Source organism: Bos grunniens, chromosome X, assembly GCF_055505025.1.
Source record: "Bos grunniens cultivar Pamir isolate PY7600 chromosome X, Bosgru_T2T1.0, whole genome shotgun sequence".
NCBI classification, from domain to species: domain Eukaryota; kingdom Metazoa; phylum Chordata; class Mammalia; order Artiodactyla; family Bovidae; genus Bos; species Bos grunniens.
In genome coordinates, this window is record NC_141194.1 from 23,190,440 (window position 1) to 23,196,582 (window position 6,143).

At 47.9% G+C, this 6,143-nt stretch overlaps 1 pseudogene; it reads left to right on the forward strand.

Moving 5' to 3' along the window:
- Positions 1-879: 879 nt before the first annotated feature.
- Positions 880-1,917, forward strand: LOC147339973 (melanoma-associated antigen B17-like; annotated as a pseudogene).
- Positions 1,918-6,143: the final 4,226 nt, after the last annotated feature.

Sequence of the window (6,143 nt, forward strand, 5' to 3'; positions counted from 1 at the left end):
GAGTAAAGGTGGGACATTCGGGGGGACTGAGGTTCTCCATGCCCCAGAACGGTGGCTACACATAACACCCCAACCACTGAGACTCAGACGCAGACCATCCGGGCAGCACCTGGGCAGCTCTAAAGAATGAGGGGCTCCCTTACTGTGATCGAGGACACGGGACACAGCGAGGAGGGGACCATGGTCCGAGGAGCTGGCAGCCAGTCAGCAGAGGGAGGATGTCAGGCTCGGGAGGAGTCAGGGTGACGACCATCCTTTCCATCACATGGACCACTCAGGACCCTCCCCTGTGCTCAGCATTTCCTCCAGGCCAAACAGGGAAGGGGAGCTGCGGTCTGAGAGGGGAAGTTAGAGTGTGATCATAAAGGGGCAGCCGCCAGACAGCAGAAGGGCAGATCCCGGGATCCTTTGGTGGAGGGCTGAGCACTCCCTCCTCTCTTCCTCTGGGGTGATAACAAAGGAGGCAGTGTCAACTTCAGAGCAGGAGAGGGAACAGGGTATGTGCGGAGTGGTGGGGGTGGGGTTCGGATATGGGGGAGTCTTGTCCCAATTTTCATCCTGATTCTAAATGTGAGCTGAGAGAACCTGCCAGCCCCGACAGGCCCCCCTCTAACACCCAGGCAGGGCTGTCTGGCTGTGCCCCAGTGCTCACTCTCATATCCTCCTCAGGGGTCTTAGGGGATAGGCTCACCAGGAGAACAGGAGCCCTGTGGTTCTAGAGCACTGGCCTGAAAGACCCCTCAGAGGCAGCGTTGGTTCAACCCGGGAGGACTCTCCCGGGTGAAGGTGCTCACGGAATCTTCTTGTCTTTACTCTAGGTGCCCTTGGTGTCGGCCTTCCTGCCTGCACGCCCACCTGCCGTCCGAGACCTGTGTCGTCATGCCTCAGAGGCACAACAATAAATACCATGCCCCTGTGAAATGCCACCAGGTCCGGAGGGACACTCAGTGTCCCCAGGAGGCTAAGACCAGTGCTGCTGCAGCTGCAGAAGAGGAGTGCCCCTCCTCCCCCTCTTCTGGCCCTCAGGGTTCTCCCCCGAGCTCCCCTGCTGCTGGCAAAAGCCAGAAGCTTCAGGGAGCCTTGGCCACTAGCTCTCCTGATGCAGGGGCTTCCTGTGCAGGATCTGATGAAGGAGCCCAGGGCCCAGAGGAAGAAAGTGCAGGTGCCTCCCAGGCAGCCCTGGCCACTCAGGGCATTCACAATGATCCTCTGACCAGGAAGGCCAGCATGCTGGTGGAGTTCCTGCTGGAGAAGTACGGCAAGAAGGAGCCCATCAGGCAGAACACCCTGCTGACAGTCATCAACAGGAAGTATATGCAGCACTTCCCTGAGATCCTCAGGAGAGCCTCTGAGTGCATGGAGCTGGTGTTTGGCCTGGAGCTGAAGGAAGTGGACCACAGCAGGAACATCTATGTCCTCATCAGCAAGCTCAGTCTCGGGGGTCATGGAGGTCCGAGTGATGAGTAGCGGCTGCCCAAGTCTGGTCTCATGGCGCTCCTGGGGTTCATCTTCATGAAGGGGAACCGGGCCACCGAGGAGGAGGTCTGGGAATTCCTCAGTGTGTTGGGGGTCTATGCTGGGAGGAAGCACCTGATCTTTGGGGAGCCCAGAAGGCTCATCACCAAAGAGCTGGTGCAGAAGAAGTACCTGAAGTACCTCCAGGTGCCCAAGAGTGATCATCCACACTATGAGTTCCTGTGGGGCCCAAGAGCTTGTGCTGAGACCAGTAAGATGAAAGTGCTAGAGTTTCTGGCCGAGATCCATGATACAGTCCCTAGTTCCTTCCCAGACCTCTATGATGAGGCTCTGAGAGATTAGGCAGAGAGAGCAGGGCTGAGAGTTGCAATGCAGGATCCAGCTATGGCTGAGGCCAGTGCCCCTCCCAGGGCCAAGTCCTGCAGCTCCTCCCACATCTAAGGAGGGAGGCCAGGGCACTTTGTTCCCTTTGTGTTGGAACAGAGCAATCTAGCTCCTAAATAGTGCAGAGTAGTAGGGGTGGAGGGAACAATACCTATGTGTTCCTACAGTTTTAGGTAGTAAGGGAGTTTACCTGCAGTTCATTTTAACAAAATATGTATCTTTCCCCCTTTATCCATAGGAGAAATATCTAGTGAAAGATGATTTAAAGTAGATGGGTAAAGAGATGAGGGAGGTGGTAAGTATTTTGTAATGTTACTACTTTTGATAAGGTTTATTGTGCTTCAGAATACAAATGTATGGATCATATAAATCATAGGTCTTTGCTGTTTTAAACTTTTGAAAGCCACAGTCTGGGTATTTGTAAAAAACATTGGAAGTATTGAATATTGTTCACAATCCAAACAAGGTAACATGACTTTGGAACAGAATTTTCTTGAAGAGTAGTCAAGCTTCTAAAGAGTGAAAGGTAGTAGGGGTGAAGCAAACCAAGTTTAGATCTCATTACTGTTTTACATGACTAACTTCTACACATTATTTATTTCCTTTTCTCCAAATGTTTTAACTTTGTTTTTGTTCAGAATATTAATTTGGTAATGATATTGCTGTTACATTTATTGCTGTTTTAAGAGTTTTAAAGTTATAGTTTCGGTAGATGTAAAAGAGATTCACAAACCATCCTTATTGTCTCCATGATCTGGAAGTAGGTAACAGGGCACTGAGGGAGAGATTTTGATGGTAATGCAATAGACGACCACAGAAAATACTGAGAAACAAAAAGAAGTGGAGGAAAAACGTCTTTAAGTTGTTGTTTACCTTATTTCTTTTAAACTTTCTATTAGTAAAAAGAAAAAATACTTTGAATTATTTAGCTAATTTAAGAATATTTGTTTCTTTTGTCCTAATTCACTGCATATTCTCTGCTATCTTCACAGATTAAAAATAAACTCAGATGGGTAGGTGGTATTTCAGGGGTTTATAATAATCATAACTTGCAGTTATTACAGACCAATACTTATTAAAGACTATGCCACTGCTTTATATGTAGTACATGCATTCCAGCATTCATGCAGGATAGGATTTACCCTAACCCTATGCTACTGGAAGTTAAGGTAAGAAACCTGAGCTATGACTGAGGACCGCTGACTCCAGAAGAGTGGAGGCCTATAATGTTCTGCTCCTCAGAAGACCCCAATAGCTTTGCACACATCTGGCTCATCCTGTCTTCCAATCCAGAACTTCCAAGAAAGTAATGCCTTGGTTCTGAGGAACACAGCCTCGGATGAGTGGAGGGTGCAGTCTGAGTCCAGTCAGGAGTTAGGAAGAGGTCCCTGAACGAGGGGCTAGAGGATTACTTAAGCCCAGAACAGAGGAGACTTTGGAGACCCACCCCTGATGTCAGCCATACATGGTCCAGGACAAAGCTTTCTGGCTGAAGTGCCCCTTTCCACTGGGAGTGGTGTCAGGGAGGTGACAACCTTGGTCTACTGGGAGAAGCCTCACTCAGTACAGAATAGAAAACTAGTGACTCCAAATGAGGATATAGGGACTGCACCTAGAACACAGCCCTACCACTCGACACCTCCCTCTGGAAAATTAGGGAATGCCGGCATGATGCACCCCACACATTTAGACCATCTCAGGAGGTGAGGAACTTGGGCTCAGGGGCCAGCCTCAGGAGAAATTCCAGGTCAGGCCAAGAGTCAAGCAGAGGACCATGAGGACTAAGGGACCCACTCACATTATAAAAGTGGGGACACCACAGAATCCCTCCCCTAGTGTCAGCCATGAGTGACCACAGGCAGGCATGCCCACGAGGGAGCCTTCACATCCTCTGAGGTGGTCTCAGGAAATTCAAGGCTGTAGCATGAGAAGACAGGCTTTCCTAGGCCATGGGAAATCAGTGTGAGGACCTGGAGAGAGGACTGAGGGAAACCCCAACCCAAAGGAGAAAGGGACACACAGCCCCAGCACCGTTTAAGCTCTGGGAGCCCCAGGCAGAGGTAGTCAGATGTGTCACCCACTTGCTTCCAGCTTGGGAGGACTCCGGTCGATATGGGGAAGAGGCCCAAACCCTGAGAGAGACAGTACTCTCGAGGTCACTGTCCGAGGCCAGAGCATCCTGCCCTCTGCTGTTAGTTCCCAGAAGCCCCCCAAAACACCTGTGGGTAAACATGGCCTACTCTGACTTCTACACCTGGGTACTGAGGGTACTATGGGCTTACATATAGGGTGGGCTGACATGGCATAGGGGAAATTTCCAGGTGGTCTAGTCATTAGGGAGAGGACCAGAGGATGCAGGGGAACATGAAAACCATAACAATGGGGCAACCACAGTCTGTCCCTGCTGTCAGTACTGGCAGACACTTGGATAGATGTCAGGCTGAGCGGAGGCAACTGTCAATCCCCCTCAGGGTGACAGAAAAGTGCGGACAGTAATAGTGAAGACAGAGGATATACAGGTCTTCCCAGGAGTCAAGCTGAGGAGCCTGAATGAGAACTGGTAGAGCCAGCCATCAGTTCAGTTCAGTTGCTCAGTTGTGCCTGTCTCTTTGCGACCCCATGGACTGCAGCATGCCAGGCTTCCCTGTCCATCACCCACTCACTCCTGGACTTTCTCAAACTCACATCCATTTAATCAGTAATGCCATCCAAACATCTCATTCTCTGTTGGCCCCATCTCTTCCTGCCTTCTATATTTCCCACCATCAGGGTCTTTTCCACTGAGTCAGTTCTTCGCATCAGGTGGCCAAAGTATTGGAGTTTCAGCTTCAGCTATTGAGGATTGACTTCGTTCAGGACTGACTGGTTTGATCTCCTTGCAGTTCAAGGACTCACAAGAGACTTGTTCAACACCACAGTTCAAAAGCATCAATTCTTCAGCTTTCATCTTACTTTATAGTCCAACTTATGACTACTGGAAAAACCATAGCTTTGAGTAGCCAGACCTTTGTTGGCAAGGAAATGTCTCTGCTTTCTAACATGCTGTCTAGGTTAGTCATGGCATTTCTTCCAGGGAACAAGTGTCTTTTAAATTTTGATGGCTGTAGTCACCATCTACAGTGATTTTGGAGCCCCCCCAAAAAAGTCTGTCACTGTTTCCATTATTTCCCCATCTATTTTCCATGAAGTGATCTGACCTGGTGCCATCCATGATATTACTTTTTTAAATGTTGAGTTTTAAGCCAACCTTTTCACTCTCCTCTTTCACTTTTATCAAGAGGCTCTTTAGTTCTTCTTCATTTTCTTCCATAAGGGTGGTGTCATATGTGTGTCTGATGTTATTGATATTTCACCCAGCAATCTTGATTCCAACTAGTGCTTCATCCAGCCTACAATTTCGCGTGATGTATGATGCATAGAAGCTAAATAAGCAGGGGGACAAGTAAGTACAGCTTTGACGTACTCCTTTCCCTATTTGGAACCAGTCTGTTGTTCCATGTCCAGTTCTAACTGTTGCTTCTTAACCTGCATATGGTTTCTCAGGAGGCAGGTAAGGTGGTCTGATATTCCCATCTCTTTAAGAATTTTCCACAGTTCATTGTGATCCACACTGTCAAAGGCTTTGTCATAGTCAATAAAGCAGAAGCAGATGTTTTTCTCCAACTCTCATGCTTTTTCTATGATCCACTAAACTTTGGCAATTTGATCTCTGGTTCCTCTTCATTTTCTCAATTCACCTTGAACATGTGGAATTTCGCGGTTCCCATACTGTTGAAGCCTGGCTTGGAAAATTTTGAGCATTAATTTACTAGCGTGTGAGATGAGTGCAATTGTGTGGTAGTTTGAGCATTCTTTGACATTGCCTCTCTTTGGGATTGGAATAAAAACTCGCCTTTTCCAGTCCTGTGGCCACAGCTGAGTTTTCCAAATTCGCTGGCATCATATTGAGTGTGCACTTTCACAGCATCATTTTTTAGGATTTGAAATAGTTCAACTGGAATTCCCTCACCTCCACTAGCTTTATCCATAGTGATGCTTCCTAAGGCCCACTTGACTTCGCATTCCAGGATGTTTGGCTCTAGGTGAGTGATCACATCATCATGATTATCTGGGTCATGAAGATCTTTTTTGTATAGTTCTTTTAAAGTTTTTTTTGCCACCACTGCTTAACATCTTCTGCTTCTCTTAGGTCCATACCATTTCTTCCTTTATTGTGCCCATCTTTGCATGAAATATTCTCCTGGTATCTCTAATTTTCTTGAAGAGATCTCTAGTCTTTCCCA